At 35.4% G+C, this 19,067-nt stretch overlaps 1 pseudogene; it reads left to right on the top strand.

Moving 5' to 3' along the window:
• Positions 1–6,727: 6,727 nt before the first annotated feature.
• Positions 6,728–18,368, top strand: LOC146883571 (zinc finger BED domain-containing protein RICESLEEPER 1-like; annotated as a pseudogene).
• The last annotated feature ends 699 nt before the right edge of the window (positions 18,369–19,067 follow it).

The following is a 19,067-nucleotide window of genomic DNA, read 5'->3' as shown; positions in this document are numbered from 1 at the left end:
ACAACCTCAATAAGTTCCCATACCGCTTCTTGAAAGCGTTCCTCTGTATAGTCTTCATTTGTTGCACTATTTCCCTTAAACCATTCAGATTGCTATCTATAACCCTGATAGGTAACTTCTTCTTCAAGGCATCCGACCCTAAATTCCCTCCGACTTGAAATCCCATGTTAATTTCTTGTGTTTCTTTTTTTTTCACAAACTCAATCACAGCCTTAAAATTTCTGACCTAGAATCACAAGAAATGTTATGGCATGGCATGACAAAGTACATGTTATGCATGAACAAATAATCACAATGCATGTATGATGATGCCGTGAAAGAAAGTACAGACACATGACTTCATTGCTAATTCAAATAAAGCGAGAAAAATAAGATAAGAATTAAGGTAATGCACATGTCTCCCCTTGTGCCTTATCAGAGGTTCGATGCCTAATGGTCCTAAGGTAAAATATATGCGCTCACCAGGATAGTTCCCTAATACTTAAGGATCAAGGTCACTAGAGCTATGGCCTACTTCTAGGCATTTCCCACAACAGTTGGTAGACAACAAGATGTGGGAGTACCAACGAAGTAAACAAACTCTAGCTGGGGTTCTCACAATGACCACTTGGGAAGTTCATCCACTGTGGCACTGCTACACAATCCCCTCTAACTCTAAGTTACACAGACCCGGGTATAGGGCCCCGCTCATGATATGCACAAAGTGTGTGTGTGTGGAGGGAGGATGATGCATACCATAACCCCCACCTGCAAAACAACCAGAAAACTTCCCAAGCAGATATATAACAAAATATGCGAAACAATTTACACACAATCATTCCAAGAGATAGATATAAATAAATTAAAATAGAGACAAGAATATACAAATAAAAAAAGAGACAAAAATAAAAATAAAAACAATAATGAAATAAAAGAAAGGGGAAAAAAAGAAATAAAAGACAATAAATAAATAAAAAGAAAGAAAAAAGGAAAACCACATTCAGTCCGCATATCTAATTAAATAGCTTGACTCTCTAGCTTCCCCAGTGGAGTCGCCAGCTGTCGCAGCGGAATCGCGACGGGAGGGCGAATCGAAAAAAGAAATGGGTTTAAAAAAGATTTCGGAGTCGCCACCATAGTTATTCTGGAAAACTATGGAAAACCATAAAGATAATACAAGTCTGCGAAAAAACCATATTTTGGATTCGGGAGTCGGTTACACGTAGGGAAGGTGTTAGCACCCTATCGCGCCCGCCCAAGGGCGGTACCTTTAATTAAAAAAGGCAAAGTTGATGTGGTTTTCAAAATATTAACTTTTCCCAAAAAATAATAAGACAAAAAAAAACTAAAAAGAAACAAAAATAATTTTTTTGTTTTTTTTTGGGCCCGACAAGGATTGACCTTGGTCCTACGTATTCTCATTAAAAATGAGAAATCGGGGTTACGTAGTTCTTAAAAAGATATCTTGTTTAAAAACGTTGATGTTTTTGTATTTTGAAATTTTATATATTTTTTGGTGTTTTTGAATTATTTGAAAACATGTGTCATACGATGCGAGCGATCGGGCAGACACTAAAAGGGAAAGAAAATATATATTTTTTGTATTTTTGAAAATCAGTGTCATACGGTGCGGGCGACCGGACAGACACAATAAAGTTAAAGAGAATTTTTAGATTTTCCTATTTTTTGCAATTTTGATAATTTTCAAATATATTTGTTTTTTTTTTTAAATAAATAAATAAAAAGGAATAATAAAAAAGAATAATAAAAAAGGATAAATAAATAAAATGATGAAATTATTTAAGAAGGATAAAAGTGAAATACAAAAATATGGTGGTGCATGAATAACATGGGAAATCAGGTGTGTACAGTAAAAATGGGAGTGCGACAAATAAAATATAAAACAAGCCCAAAAACACCAATAAAACATGCAGATGGAGTGGGGTCAATAAACATGTAGGTGCAGGAAGAAGCCAGGAAGAAACAATGGTGTTTACAAATAATGAAGCAAAAAAATAAAAATAAAAATAAAAATAAAAAAACAAAAGGAGTGAAAATAGCATGCGGGAGTGCACAAACGAAATGGCAAAAAAAATAAAAAAAATAAAAAAGAGGGGTGCAAAGATTGAAAGTGGGGTGCACAGAGCAAAAGTCTCAACCATCTCCTAAAAACCTAATTTCATCCACGCCTCTTTCTTCTCCCAACCATCCTCTTCCACACAGCACAACCCCAGCCCTGGGTCACGCACCCGCTCAGCCTTAGACGCCGGCGACAATGGCAGCCACCGTTGACGGAGCTGCCGGCACTCGTGCCACCGCTTCGACTTCGTTCTCGCGTTTACGCGAGCGCTCCTTCGTCCTCGTGTTCCGAGTGCGAGCTCCTTCGTCGCACCTTCGTAGCCGACCAAGACTTGCCGCCACCGCACCGGACCCTACGATTGGGACACGCGAGCACCATGGAAGCCCAACCCCTGGCCTTCGCGACCCAGATCGCCTTCGCTGTGCCCTAAGCCTTCCATTCTTCTTCTCGCGCGAATCACCAAGTTTTGGGAGCCACGATACCGAGCCCTACCGTCGCGGGACCAGACGTGATCGAAGCCGCCGGTGATTCGCCCACTCCAACTCCGACCCGCCGGCGATTTCTCTTTCTTCTCTGTTTTGATTGGATGTATGTGATTGGGAAAAATGTGAGAGTTTGATGTTGTTCGGGATGTAACAGAACACGAAGAGGGGTGGTGAAGCATCTGCTTGATTTTCTGATTACAGGTCGAAGGTGATGGTGTTTGAAGGAGAAAATATTGGTCCAGAATCTGTGATTAAAGATGAAGGCCGAGATGGGTTTGGGCTTATTCATGTGCGGGTTGAGTGTTGATGGAAGTGAATATGGTGAGAGGGTAAATGGGGATAGATTTTTGATGGGAATGGAGAATAGAAGTATTCATGAACAAGCTGGGAATGAGGACGAAAAAGAATATGGTTACAGTGGTTATGAGTGTATGAAATGCGAAGGAATTGGGGTCTCATATACGATGAAAACCTGAATGGGTCTTCTTTTTGCTTTGTTAATTGCAGGCGAGGATGAATATGGGGTTAGGTGATGGGTGGAGGTAGGAGATGAAGATGAAGGTACCAGCGAAGATGTGATTATGTAAAGCATAATTGTTTATGTTGTTTTGCGTGTTTGGGTTCTGGTTTGGCAGGTAGAAGGTGATGAGGGGAAAGATGATGGTGGCGAGAGAGATTGAGATTGAGGGTGAGGTTATTTTCCAGCACTCACCCGGAGAACAGGATCAAACAAGAACATATCTTAACAGAAAAAAAAATAAAAAATAAAAATAAAAATAAAAACATTGTGCTCTGTTCTTGTGCTCTGATCTTTATTGTACCAGGTGCGATGAGAATAAACAAAATGAATAATAACAGATGTAACTATACTCATCTCAAACCATTCATACATTCATGAACATCAATATCAAACCACGTTAACATAAGCTTTAATTCATACACCCATGAACATCAACAACAACATCAAGTCACGGTAACATAAACTAAAGAGGAGTTAAGAATACTTACCGTGAAAATAAAACTTAATGCACTAACAGCTTTGTTTCCGTTTCCAAATTTTTACTCCTTCTCTCCCTCCTTCTGATTTCTAGTGCCCAAACCCCTCTCTGTAGTAATTCCAAAAAAAGACCCCTCCTCTCATGAATCTTCCCCTTTTTATTATGTAACCCTCTGCACCTTCCAATTTTGAAATTTGGGACCAGACTGAGAGCAGATGTTGCTTCCTGCTCCTTCAGCCATCATGACCATGCCACAGACCTTTCCCAATACAAAACCATGATAGCATAGCATGCTTGGGTCTGACAAAAGAGAGGCTTTACGTTACCTTTTTCTTTCCCCTTTCCCTTCTCTCTGTTTTTTCTTTTTTTTTTTGTTATATTTTTTTTTTTATTAAACTAGAATGAGAGACGTAAAACAAAAAAGGAGCTGTAATAATAGAAAGAAAAAAAATGTAATAATCAAAATAATAAGCCCAAATAAACAAATAAATAAATAAAACAAAACAAAAATAAAATATATAAAATAATAATAATAATAATAATAAAATAAATAGATAATTATTTTTCTCAAACCAAAACATATTTTTTCTTTTCTTTTCTTAATTATTTATTTATTTATTCTTCTCAATTGAACTTTAATTAATTAATTAATTAATTAATTATTTTATTTTTATCATTGTTTCCCGGACGAAATTGGGTGTTGACAAATACTTATGGGCATTTTTGCCTTCCAAATAAAGTAAATATATATTAATGATTATTAGGTTAGAATTATTTTAATATCATAGTTAACTATGAAATTTTGAAAATTTCAATGTGTATTAATTATTTTTAAGCAGTACTGTTAATGTATTAGTAACAATAATTAAATATATATAAATTTTAAGTTTATTATATTGGCTCCCCCAAAATTGTTGGCCAAGATCTGACATTGTTAGTTTTTATTATAAGTTCAAATAATTAACAACAGGTGAATTAAATTGTCGTCATTTGTATCAAGTGGCGACCAATGATGACATTGTTTAATAGTTCTTTTCAACCTTGGTGGTTTGGTGAGTGACCAACAACGACGACACTTAGTGCGAGAATGACCATGGCGACAACTTTGAATATGTCAACAACTATGAGCTTTAACAATGATGACATAAAGACTAGTGATGGAGGAATCCACTCCATGCAAATGCGGAGCGAGCCCAGACAAAAAAGCAACAACCTTGGCGACAAGACGACCCGAAAGCCCTCGTGGTATGACGACTAACAAGCTTAAAGGTGTGATGAGTGACGAGCTTAAAAGGGCGACATGCAGAAAGAGAAAATGAGAAAGAAGAAAAGAAAAAAGTTACGTTAAAAGCGAAAACACAATGCGAGCAGGAAAGTTAAAAAAGAGAGTCTTCTTTAAAAAAGCATTACTTTTAATTACGGTTGACCATAAAACAATCATTATATGTAAGACTGTTAACGAAGGTTCACCATAAAATTGTTTTCTTATATCTTGGCATGACTTTTAATGATGGTTTGTCATAGAACCATCGTAATATGTAAGACTTTTAACGACGATTCTCAGTAGAACTATCGTCGTATGTCTTGACAGGACTTTTAATGACAGTTCCTCAATCAACCATCGATAAAAATTTCACAATAATTATAGTATTGTCACTGCATCTTTTCTTATTAGAGTTGCCAAAATGGGTTATAACCCGTGAGCCAACCCGACTCATCACGAGTTCGGGATCACGAGTTCGGGCTGGGTTGGATTGAAAAAAAATTACAAATTTTAGTATGGGTTAAAAATGAATCCAACCCACTAAGAACCCGGTTCATTCGGGTTGAACCTGTGATGAGCCGGGTTGGCTCACCAACCCGCCAATAAATTTTAAATAATATATATATATATATATATATATATATATATATATATTAAAAAAATAAAACCCTAAACCTAAATGCTATTCTCTTTAATTCACCGCTGCATCTTTTGTTTGGTGTTGTCGTCTTGAAACTGCTGCTTCCAAACTTCACATTATTTGTTTGTTCATCATTTTCACGGTTCTAATTTCTATCTCTCATCTTTCTCCCTCACTTTCACTTCATAATTTATTTTAAACCCTGTAAAATATTTTTAATTGGCTAAACCCCTTTGAAAACAAATTTTCCTAACGCATTGGTTTCTATTTTTGCGGTCCGTGTGTTCGTTTCAATTTTTATGGCCCCTGTTTCATGATAAAAAAATACTATTGAAAATGTGGTGATTGGGGCTGAAAATACTAATTCAGGCTTATCAATACTACAATCAATCCTTACACTCAAATTTTATATTTTAATGAGATGAAGTTGTTAAGTTACGTGGAGAAAAATCAAACTTATTAATACCCTCCAGAATTTTTTTTTTAGTATCATATTTGTCATAAACATGGTCCAGTTTGTGAATTTTTATTTTATGTTATCTTCGATGGTCTAAAATTTAATTCTCCACTTATTTGAGTGCAGCAGAAATTATGAAACCACTTTCTAATGGAGATGCTCTAATATTTATGAAGTTGCATTATTGAACTACATTTTAATTTTTAAATCTTACGAATAAAAGTTGATTTTAGTAATAATAAAACAAATTAATAATAACTATATTTTTTGTTATTATTAAAAAATAACCAAACAAAAACACCACATTTTTCATGTGTTCTTTTTTCAACGTGCAGGTTTATGTAGTTGTTATATAAGTGGCATCGAATAATTATAAGTGTCTTACCAACCATGCTCAAAAGGGTGAATATTGGTAATTTGTTGCTCCTTTATATATTGCTTTAAAGTTATGCTACTTAATGATAATTTGAATGATTCTTTGCCATCAATCATAGAAGAGATTGATAATGAGGGCACAAATATTGATAGAGAAAGTAAGAGACCTAGGGGAACTACTTCTAAGGTTTGGAATCATTTTACAAAAATTGGTATAAAAGAAGGTAAAGAAAAGGCAAAATGTAATGCATGTGGTGCAAAGTATGTTTCTGGTGGTTAAAATACAGGGACCTAAACAATGTTACATCATTTGTCAAAGTATACGGTCCTAAAGAAATTAAAAGACAATGACGTGGGGAAAATGATAATTGATCATACCGGGAAATTAAGATCTAGGGAAATTGACCAAAAAGTTGTAGATGACCTTATTTCAATGGCTATTATTCAACATGGGCTTCCATATAATTTTGTTGAATATAAGTGGATTAAAGAATTGCTTTGCAACCTTGGCTATCTGTGATAGAAATTATATTCATTGTCGATCAAATGATGAGTGGAAAAGGGCTGAAAAAATGTGAGTTCTTGAAGCCATTTTATGTAATGAATAATTTTATTTCAGGTTCTTCTTATCCAACTTCAAATCGTTACTTCATGCAAGTTTGGAAAATTGAATGTTTGTTGTGGGAAAATGCAAAAAGTGATGATCCAACGATAAAAGATATGTCATTGAGTATGATGAACAAGTTTAGTAAGTATTGGGATCACTATTGTAATATTCTTGTTATTGGGGCTATTCTTGATCCATGGATAAAGTTTGAAGCAATTCGATTTTGTTATTCAAAGATTGATCCTTCTACTTGTGAAGAAAAGATTAATGTTTTAAAGGATAATATTGATGAAGCTTGGTGGAGACATGGAGCTCCAAGTGCAGCGGAAATGATGGAGGAAGCATGGAAGAGTGGAAGGCAAGTTTGTAGGCTCTTGCTTGCAATGGATAGGTGAAAGGGTGAGTGATTTAGAAGTAGCTCTAGCTCAGGAAGGGGGCTAGAGGCAAAGAGAGTAAACTCTCTAAAAGATTACTCTCAAGTGGCAATAGTGAGGAGTGTTCTCAACTCATTGGCTTCTATTGCACAAAAATTCAAGAGTAAAAATGTACAAATGGTCTATTTTGGCTTTTATATGTGAGCCTAAAAGCTAGACTAATTCTTGACCCTTAGATCAAGCTTGGAGGAGAAGCTTTAATCATCACCCTTGGATGGTGGCTTGCAGAAGGAGGCATATTCCTATCCTTTGGATGAAGACTTGGAAAAGAAGACACTCTCTTAGCCCTTGGATGAAGGAGGTGCATGGGTGGAGTGTGGACTTGGCTCCATGGGATGCATGATCCATGAGGTGTAGGAAGGAATGTTGACTTCCATTTAGTCCACCTTAGACCTTTGGTAGCTCACGGTCAAACCTCCTATTGGGCTTACTCAAGCCCAATTTTATCAATTCAACTACACATTGTTTGTCTTATTATTCTAGAAAACAAGGCCTAAACAATGGGCTAATCTTATTGCTATTTTACTTCTCTTTGATACACCTCTTCAAATCTTCACATCTTTTTTGGCCCATGTGAAGAGTGTGAGAAGCCCATATGGTTTTGGGCCATCTTGGATGAAGTCTAATTGGATCTTTTTTAGCATGCCCCTTGTTATTAGGCCTCTTGGTGGGCTTTGGGATTGAGATGCATGTAGGCCATGGATTGGGCCTTGAGCATGATTTGGGCCTAGGCGTTGGCCCAAGCTATAAGCCTTGTTGGGATCACATCATATATGTATAAGTTGTTTGAAGAATATGTGATAATGTAGATTTTTACCATTATCTTGGCTATCTTTTGCTAACAAAATCAACTTCTCTTGAGCTTTTTATCCACTTAATCCTCACTTTTACTTTGCTTTTGTTAATAAATACAATATGGGTTACATAGATATAATTATACCACTAATCCCTATTTTTTGTGACCAATTTAATGATAGGAAGCTTTTGTCTCAAGCCAAAGAAGTTTTCAACTAGAGAAGAAAGAAGAAAAAAAGTCAAAATTGAAGATATGAACATAGCAGTTCAAGGCTGAGCGCCATTCTTGCATTTTTCAACGCTGAACGTCATTCTTCTCGCATTTTTCAGTGTTGAGCGCCAGTTGATTCACATTTCTGGACGCTCAATGCCAGTGCTCAGCCCCATTTGGTTCGCATTTTTTAGCACTGAACGTTGATTGGCTTGCATTTTTTGGACACTGAGCGATGCGGGGATGATAGTGAGCGGCACCTGTGTTGATGTGGCAATTTTAACCTATTTCTTTTAGTTTGCTTGAGAGGAATGGATCTTTGGTTGTGTGGAGGCACGAAGAACACATTTTGGAGAGCTTGGAGGAGTGCTAGGGCGTGTGGGAACAACTCCATCTTCCTCTTTGTATCTCTTTCTCTTCCATTTCTTCCATCTGTAAGCTTGATCTCTCCATGACAATGGAGAGCTAAACCCAATTTTGTTGGGGTTAGATGTAGCCACGAAACTCTTGTGTAAATGCAAATGTTTTGATTATATATGCTTCTTTCATTAATTGCTAGTCTTCTTGTTTCTTCACTTAATGCTTGCATTGATTTGACCATCAATTGCATGATATTTGGTTCATTGGGTGTGGAAATATCTTTTGAAACCTTGAATTGAAACAAGAAAACCCAATGGAGCTTGTATCTAGGAATGGGACTTGAACCATTAGTTGTCTTAAACCCTAGTGCATAATGTGGATTTGCTTATTAAAAGTTTAAGAGATTGATTCTTAATAAGGAAATGTAGGCTCATTCCACTAAGGAATTAGGGTTTGAGTAGATTTGTGGGTTGACATTAACATATTGATGTAGAGGATGTAAAGTTGTAGTTCCATGAGAGCATAGTTGGTGAATTCTAACCCAAACAATATCAATTCATATCATTTCTAATCCTTTCCATTCACTAAGTGCCTTAAACTTCCAAAGTTCAATTTTAATCATTTATGAAAAATTACTTTCGTACATGAAACTCAAAATTATGGATTCATTCTTTAGTTTAAATTAGTCATTAATTGCACGATTATTTCAGTATACACGAGTCACTTGGGAAATGATATCTCGGTCTTACCGGTTACTACTTGCGTGACCTGGTACACTTGCCGGAGTCATAACAATATGTCAAATTAAATCCAAATGAGTCAAAGAGTTCAAGTTCTCAAGTTTCTCCTTGACCACAACTTTCTTCTTTTACGAATGATGAACAAGTGTTGGATGCATTTGATGTGAGTTTTTAATTCTCAGAATTTCTCCTTAAACACAACGTGCTTTATTTTATTTCTTACTTATGAATGACATACTAAATATTTTTCATATTATCTTAGGAATATGTTGATTATTTGAGCCAACATGTTAATGACACTGGAAGGTCTGAATTGGATCTTTATTTCGATGAAGGGAATTTTGATCCAAATTGTTTTGATAAGTTGGATGTATTGAACTATTGGAGGGATCGTCGAGATCGTTATCCAAACTTATCTAAGATGGCTTGTGACGTGCTTAGCATTCCAATCACTATCGTTGCTAGTGAGTCTGCCTTTAGTCTTGGTTCTCGTGTGCTAACCAAATATCGTTCTTCCATTCTTCTAGAGAATGTTGAGGCCCTCATTTTAACACAAAATTGGTTGCATGGTTTTGAACTAACAAGTAACATTATTATTAGTACTGTAAAATTAATTTAATTATTTAATACTTAATCTTTTAATATTATTAGTTAACATTCTTTTTCTCTTGTTTTATTGTAGATGGAGATAAAAAAGATGCTTCAAGAGATGAAAATGTTGTGAATTTATCCATTCAAGACTCTAATACTATAGTTTGATAAGTGACAAGAATGATTTGATGTTAGATAGTAATTTATATTTTTGTGATTTTGGTTTGTATTTGGAGTTTAACATAATTTGGGATTTTATTTGGATTGTATTGAAGTTTATTTAGATTTTAATCGGAATTATAGTTTAGTTTTCTTGGGATTGAAGAAAAAAATATTGTGTGTTTTTTTTTTCCATTAAGTGAGTCAATGAGCTAACCCGTTTAACCCGCCAACTCGTGGTGGGTCGGGTCGGGTTCTATTTTTTTTGTCTCGCTAATAAATGAGCCGGGTTGGGTTGACTCACTAAGTGGCCAACCCATCGTGGGCTGAGCCGGGTTGGGTCCGGTGACCCATTTTGACAGCTCTATTTTTTTTTTACGGTGGTCGTGTTAGCATCGTTAATTAACGTCTTGGATAGCGATTTTTGCACTAGTGATTTAAAAAAAACCTATATTAAAAAAGTCAAAACTATTCAAATTCAAAACAATGCAAGAATCATAGACTATATTAAAAGATATTTAGTACTCTTGTTTTTATATTTGCTTTAGTATTATTGAGAATTTGAGAATTTGAGTTCGCATTTACTTTAGTCTCAAACTCACAAAAGCAAGTTAATATAAACATTATCACAAAAGTTTAAGTAAAAACAACAACATTATAAATACATTATTGGTATATATTTAAACAAAAATAACTATACTAAAAAATCAAAACCATGCAATTCTAAAATAATGTTGGAAACAAAAATTGTATTCAAAGATAGTTGGTGTATATTTTCTCTTACCTTTCATTTTACTTTTACGAAGATCCTAAGCTCTTACATATAGTTCAGTCTCAACTCACAAAATTTAGGCTAATATAGACACCACTACAAAAGTCCAAGTAAAGGTAACAACATTATAAATAGATTACTAATATATATTTAAAACAAAATAAAGTTGAAATAAAATGATCAAAATCATTCAAAATTCAGAAAGAACACAAACTCAATTGAGAGATAGTTTGCATCTTAGCTTTTACATTTTTATTTAGTCTTACAACGACCCTAAAATCTTAAATTTGATTTACTCTCAAGATCACAAAAGCCAATTAAGATGATGCCACTAGAAAAGTTTAAGTAAAGACAACAATATCAATGTAACTATTTGACCAATACATATCTAAGACAAAATAAACCTATATTAAAAAAAATCTAAAATCATCCAAGTACAAAACAATACAAGAATCACAAATTCTATTAAAAGTAAGTTAGTACTTTATCTCTTACCTTTTCTTTAGTCATACAAAGACACTAAACTTTTACCTTTACTTCAGTCTCAAACTTACAAAAGTTGTCCTTGTTTTGTTTAGATAATTGAATAAAAAGATAAAAGATTGCATCATAAGCATTATAAATGTTGATTATAAAAAAAGAGATACATTTTTAATGAAAAACCAAATGCTTCTAAGAAAAAAAGAAACAACTTAAGCAAAAATCAAAGCAATATTTGAAAAATTTTCGTAAAAACCCCTAACAAACAAACCCTAAATCCCAAATTCTTACCTCTTGCTTTAGTTTATGACCTTTTGCTTTATTCTCAAAATCAAACAATGTCCTCCTTTTTTCAACTTCTTCAATCAAAAGTTTAAATTGAAAGCATAAAAAACAATGACAATAGACAAAAAAAGAAACATGATTCTCGATCACAAATTGAAAAAACTTCTTAATAAATTATTATTTTTTTGAATGAATCTCAACAAATCCTAAACCTTAAACTCTTACTTCTTGTTTTAACCTATGACCTTTTGCTTCAGTCTCAAACAAACAAGAAAACATTGTTCTTGCTTTTGATCAACTTCTTCAATTAGAAGACAAACACTCTTTTCAGTAAAAGAAAAGAACAATGTAGCCAAGTGCTTGGTATTTTTCAAAGGTTAACCATGCACTTCTTTATGGTTGAACTGACACCACCATCTCTCTTGTCTCCATCTTTCACACAATGAAGATTTGAGGAGTAAGAAGTGCTAGCACAAGAACATGTCTTTGTTGGTAGCAAAAGAAATTTTCAAAATTTTACCAAAACACACACACAGAGTAAACCAAATAAATAAACTTATAATGACAACAAAACCATTTTTTTCAATCATTAATATAATAAACATGGGTAAAGAGAAAAATCTTTCCTAGCATTAATAACTAAAAAAATAAAAATCTTATATAAATGTGAGTGTAATAGATATAGTTAGAAGGATAAATTTCATTGTAACTTCTTTTCTTAGTAGTATAATAGATACATATTGTGGTATTTAAGAATTAAAAAAATGGATTGAAGAATAATAATAGGATTAAATATGTTTGTAGTCCCTTAATTGTGACATGAAATTAGATTTCATCCTTGTCCCAAACTTTGATGTAGTTTGCTCCCCAAGCTTTAAAAATGAATGGATGTAGTCATTGTCATTCAACGATGTTAAAATTTTTTTTAATGCGACAAAGAACATCTCATGTTGATGTTTAAACTATTTATGCGTGACTTTAAATATTTTTCATGATGCATGGATGCTTCCATCCTTTTTCTTTTTCCCCAAATTTCCCATCATCCACCTTAACCTTGCAAGCACCCTCCACACGCACTCTACAGTTAAGCATCATCCCTCCTATTTTTTATTTCTTCTATTTCTCCTTCCTTATATGTGTGCTTATCTCAAAAAAAATACCCAATACCTCTAATTTCTCCTTCCCCTCCCCTAATTCATCTTCTATACTTTTCTATTTTTATACTAAAACCTAAATATGATCCCTAAATATGTAAATAATAGAGAATTAGAGTATGTAATATAGATGGAGAAAATTAGTAAGTCAATATTCGTTTTTACATCTTAAAAGATAATTTGTTTTCTCTTTTAATCCCTTCAATAAATCAAACTAAAAGTAACAAACATTTTTCATGTTTATGATCCTCTTTTATTTCATATTAAAAATCCAATGGGTGCACCTGCCTAACATAACTGAAGGGAAGTAACCTTCAACATCAGTATCACATTTGTTGTTGACTAGTGATAACAAATTTGTCACAAGTTTAAATATAAAAACAAAAAAATTTGGAAGGCGAAATTGGAGGTGTTAGGTGTTTTTGGAGATAAGCACGGAGAAAAGGGAAGGAGAAATGGAGTGTGATGTAGGATTATCTTGTTTCTTTTAGAAGATTAATGAATACGATGATGATTGATTAAGAAAATCAAGGAAATCCCCACTAGACATTAAGATAGCAAGCTATCTAGATGTGAAGGTTCCTTTCTAAGGTTCTAGAGAAGAGAAGAATGGATTGATTCAAATAAATAAGAGTGGAGAACACATACAAAGAGTAAGACCCAAGTCACACACACAAAGGCAGAAGAAAACATAAAATGGAAAGGAAAGGAATGATAAAATGTGAGAAGCACGCCATTACAAGGCTAGGCTAGAAGAAGTCATGACAACCTTGAAGATGAGTGAATATGTGCCGCCACTTGAATCAAGATTCAAGATGAGGCTTAAAAGAACTCCACTCCCTAAGGAGGAAGACTCTCGCAATGATTGATACACAAAGGTGTTTAATTTCTCCAAAATGTTCAAACCTTGTACAAGTGTTAGAGGTCCCCTTAAATAGAAGTGTCTAGGGGCCTCTTAGCAAAAATAAATAAGCTAAAAAGGATTACAATGCAAATAACGAAACCTAGAATCTAGAAAGTAGGTCAACAAAGGAGGACATGGACACATTCTAGAAGCCTTCTTGGCCAAGGCAAGGTGGATGCTCCTTCTAGATATTTCTAGAAAACTTTGCTCCTTCTTTTTCCTCCACATGTGCTCTCCAAATGCCATCTAAATGGGCCACTTGTCCTCCTTGTCCCACCTCTTAATGAACCTACAAAACAAGTTATTTTTGAATTAGCATGTTGGCTTTAGGTTAAGCTAATCCTTTGAGTAAAACACAAAGTCAAGGTTAACAAGTCAACTTAAAAGTAGTCAACCAAGTCAACTTAATGGGATTTTAAACTAAAGAAAATAAAAGCAAAGGAAGGGATCAAAGAACTCCCTTTCTTCTAAGCATGTGCCATGAGCCATCATCCTTGGTAGGGATCAATCCTTTATCATTCTTCCCTTGTTGGAGAGAATTTGACCTCAAATTCTTGAAGTCTTTGATGGAGCTTGACTTGAGTTGATGAGAACTTTCTTAATCTTTAATGATTTCATCCCTAGTCTTTGAGATGCCCTCTTTCTTTTTAATGCCACTCTCCCTTTCTTGCTTGTGTTTTTGTTCATCTCTCTATTTGGGAAGAGAATGAAGAGTGGTGTTGCACCTCTTGCCTTGAAAAACTCTTTTTGTAGGCAAGTAACTCCTTGGTGAAAGCTTGCCCTTTTTCTTTTTCTTTTCATCTTTTATTTTATTTTTGTCCTCATTTTCTTATGGGGGTGGGAGAGGTAGGATTGTGAACTTCTTTCCTAGGGAGGAGAAAACATAGGTGTTTGCATGGCCATCATAAACAACTTTTCTATCAAATTGCCATGGCCTACCTAGCAAAATATGGTTGGCTTCCATAGGCACAATGTCACATAATACCTCATCCTTAAAATTACCAATTGAAAAGTTAATGAGGACTTGTTTAGTTACTTCTATTTCTTCTTCCTTAAGCCATGATAGCTTGTAGGGTTTGGCATGAGGAATGGTTTTCAAGCCAAACTTGTCCACCACCCTTGGGCTAGCCATATTTACACAACTTCCACTATCTATGATAAAGGGACATATCTTGTCATTGATAAGGCACCCCCACGGAAAAGGTTTTGTCTTTGAGAAGGATCAAATTCTTTGGGAACTTGCCCTAGTTGGCGCCTTACCATTAACAATCCACTTTCAAGGGGTTTAGTCCTTTCAATTGAAGAAGTAGAAGTTTGGGAAGAAGTACTTTTAGGGAAAGGGGAAGAAAAATGTTCACTCTCATCATCACTCTTCTTTAAGATCATTGTCCTCTTGGTTGGGCAATTCAAAGCAATGTGTTTATACCCCAAACATTTAAAACATTTAATGGAACTTGATCTTTGAGAAATGGAATGGTGAGTGTGACCACTTGGTGACTTATTTTTACTTGATGGTGCTTGGTGAGACTTAAAAGAAGATTTATCATGTTTCTCTTTAGCTTTTCCCTTCCGTGAGTGACTATAGTAGTGGTTGGGTGAGTAACTCGTCCTTGCCCTATTCTTTCTTTTCAAATGAGTTTCAATCCTAAGGGCAAGTGTGAAAACATTTTGAAGAGTTGAGTACTCATACAACTCTACTTGGTCTTGTATGTCTCTCCTAAGACCATTCACAAACCTATTCATTTTTTCTTTCTTAGTTTCTTTTATTCCAACCCTAAACATTTGAGACTCTAATTCTTTAAAGTACTCACTCACACACATAGAACCTTGGTGAAGCCTTTGGAGCTTCAAAAGAAGTTCTTTCCTATAGGAGGGAGGAACAAATCTAGCGCACATAAGAGTTTTAATGTCCATCCAAGAAGTCGCGGGTGCCCCTTGGTCATAAATTTTACAAACTTTATGCTACCAAGTTTTGGCATACTCCAAAAATCCTAACACTACTAGATCAACTTGTGCTTGATTCTTTACATGATTTTCATTGAAAATTTATTCCACTTGAGCTTCCCAATCAAGGTAGATTTTGGGATCACATCCACCATAGAACTTAGGAATTTTTGGAGTTTCCTTCTTTTGTGATGGTTGGCGCCTAGAATGCTCTATTTTCCTAGCCTCTATTTGTTGTTGGAATTGTTGCAATTGTTGTTGCATTTGTTGAATTTGTTGCATTTGCATTTGAATGTGTGCTTGGAGGACTCTTTCATGATGAGCTCTATCTTCTCTTCTATTTAGCTCCATTTGTTGCAAGATTTTACCAAGGTCTCCCAATGCAACTTGAGTGGCCACGAGAGTCACCATCTCACTTTCCTACCACAAAACTCAAAATCCAAGAAAAAAAGAAGATATATTAGTAACAATTGGTAACCAAACCCAAGACTAAGTACGGTCCAAAGAATTTCACCCAAGTGTTTAGGTCACTCTCCTCCAAAGCAACAAGGCAAGGCTACATTCAAATCCACCAAAAGGAGTGAAATACTTTTAAAGTTTTTGAAACCTTCTCAAACACAAACTCAAATGGGTCGGCCGCCAAACTTAAAAGAGAACAAAGGAAGAAAACCACTAAGACAAAACAAAGATTACTTAAGGACAAACAAGAAAATCACACAGCCAAGGAAGTTAAACTCTAATGAAAGGAAATTATGTGACAAAACTTTTACCAAAACAAACAAGAAAAACACATTTAAAGACTCTATGGAAAGTACTTGAACATGCCACACAAAGTCTTAAATCATGCATATAGTAAGAAAGATAATAGCCAAGTTAAGAATGGAACTAATTAGCCAATATCACCCACAATTTTAATATGAAAACTACTAGCATAACACCTAATCAAAATTGCACTTTTGTTCACCAAAGAGCAAGTTTGCCCTTGGCAAATGAGTAAAAAGGTGTTAAGATTTTTCCTCTTTCACAAGTTTCATAAGATAGAAAGACAATGTTTTTAGGTGGCTTGGACACTTAGTTCCTCAAATTTTAGGCCAAAATCAATTTCAGGGAGCATACATCAAGCAAGACATAAAGTGAATGTAAGACCCACGAAATTTAATTAATTAAATAATTAATTAATAAATGTGGGTAGTGGGAGCCTTTATGACATTAAATTCTAAATTGTATGACATGTAAAGATACTAGTTCAATTGGTTGAGAGTACTTTATTGTGTGAGGGGATTGAGTTCAAGTCCTATGTATGCCATTTATTTGTTATTATATTTTTATATATGTGATCATGATAAGGGATGATATAATCGTTGAATTATAGTAGTTAGTAAGAAACATGAATTGGCTTGATGGTTTAGCATTGATTTGGCATTGGCATGGTGGTGGGTTCAAGTCTTGGAGAAGTTAACTTAAACTTTATTTTTGCTAATTTTAGTTTTGGGTTTGAATATGAAGAGTTGAAGGAAACCCTAGATGAATGGACAACCTAGAAGTGGCTGAAAAACATACCATAAAGGACCATTGAATGGTAATTAACATTGCCATTAAGCCTATTTTCGTTTTGGGTAATTAATCAAGCATTAAGGACACAAATAAAAGGCTAATTGATAGAGAGAGAAAGGTTTTTGAGTCTGAACACTTGAGGGTATTGAGGATTGAACGAAATCAGAGAGAAATAGTGGTTAGGGAGTGCAATTGAGGGGCTGGACAGTGGAGGAACTTAGAGGAACTATTGGAAACCAAGGAAAGGACTCAAGCACTATATTTTAAGCAAAGGAAAACCAGGTTAGGGGAGCTGGACTCCGATTTCTTTATTCGTCTTAATAATTACATGAAAAGTATGATAACTTGAATGCATGATCCCTGTTTATCTGTGAATTTCTGATTTTAGGAAATTTTCCAGAAACTGCCTAGCGGGCTATACATAGTCGCCAGGCAGCTAATACCATTTTGTGTGTTTCTGGGTTTCCTGGAGGCACTGCCTGGTTGTGAAGCCATGTACCGCCAAGCAACGCAAGCCTATAACCCCTTTCTGGATTTCTCTGATGAACTGCCTGGCGGTGATGTATTTCCGCCAGGCGACACGAGTCTGTTTGGCTCGATTTTATGATTCTGTGCGTTTTGGAATGAGTTTGATCGCGGAAAAGCCAAGTGGTAGTTGTTAAGGGATGATATAACGTGTATTTCATTGATTTTTAGTGTAATTGATGGTGTAATTTGATGGAACAGTATAAATGAGGTTGAAGGGTTTGATATTCGAGGTTTGGTAGAATTAAGCCTGATAGTGTTAATTAAACTGAAACAATTTCTGTTGGAATTAGTCAAAGTGATTATTGGTGTCACTAGCATCATGTTCTTCGAGGGAATCAACTGAGATTGAAATAGAAGAGCATCCAAATGGTGTGGGAGATTCTTCGCGGGTGCTAAAAGCCTGGGAAATTGCCCAGAAACACATGGGCCGCCTGGCGCCATCACATCAGCATTGATTCTGCGTGGTTGCGAGGGACAACGTTGATGTTGGGTATTTTGATGTTCAGATAGGGAAGCGAATGGAATTAGGAAATGTGATTTTGGAATTAGGCATATGTGAAGCGGAGGATTGAGTAGAGATAGGAAGAATTGGGACTTTAACACAATACAAATTCTTGCCTAAACCAGTACTAATAAGTGAGTTGGGGGGGGGAATACAGAAAGGGAAGAGATTGAGGCATTGGAAGTGCTATTAGACGCCAAATTCACCTATAATGTAATCAACATTTCTAGGAGTTGAGTAATGAGTTGAGAGTGATAACTGAGTAGTGGCAAAGACCCAAGTGTGTTAAGAGTTGGGAATGGTATGAAAACTGCAGAGTGAAAAGTGACAAACCTGAGGGTATATAAAGGCATTCTTGGAGGAAATTCCAGACTATTGACATGTTAGTGATTCAATTGATATGGAGTAAATTAACTTGGGGATATAATGAGAATCGTGTGCTGTAGAGGATAGAGAATGGCAATAATACAACTACTAACAGAATTGACTTTCTGGAAGTGTGCAAGGACTCGGTGGAGGGCTAGCATTTGAATAAAAGTGCAGAAAAATCAGAATAGGGGCTATTTTGGTATAGCACCTGGCGGTGTAATGCGAACCGCTAGGCGGGAATTCCAAAGAGACAATTAATGTGTGGCGCCTGGCGGACAGGAGGGTTCCGCCATGCGGTATAAGGAAACAGTGAGTGTTCTGAGGCGCTTGGCACTTGGCGGTACGTGTCCCCTGCCAGGCGGTCTGGAAGCTGGTAGCACCTGGTGGTACGTGTCCCCCG

This window comes from Vigna unguiculata, chromosome 9, assembly GCF_037176805.1.
Source record: "Vigna unguiculata cultivar grain cowpea cultivar isolate G323 ecotype 2 chromosome 9, ASM3717680v1, whole genome shotgun sequence".
NCBI classification, from domain to species: Eukaryota; Viridiplantae; Streptophyta; class Magnoliopsida; order Fabales; family Fabaceae; genus Vigna; species Vigna unguiculata.
Note: the sequence above shows the minus strand (reverse complement) of the source record. Positions and strands in the feature narration are given on the sequence as shown.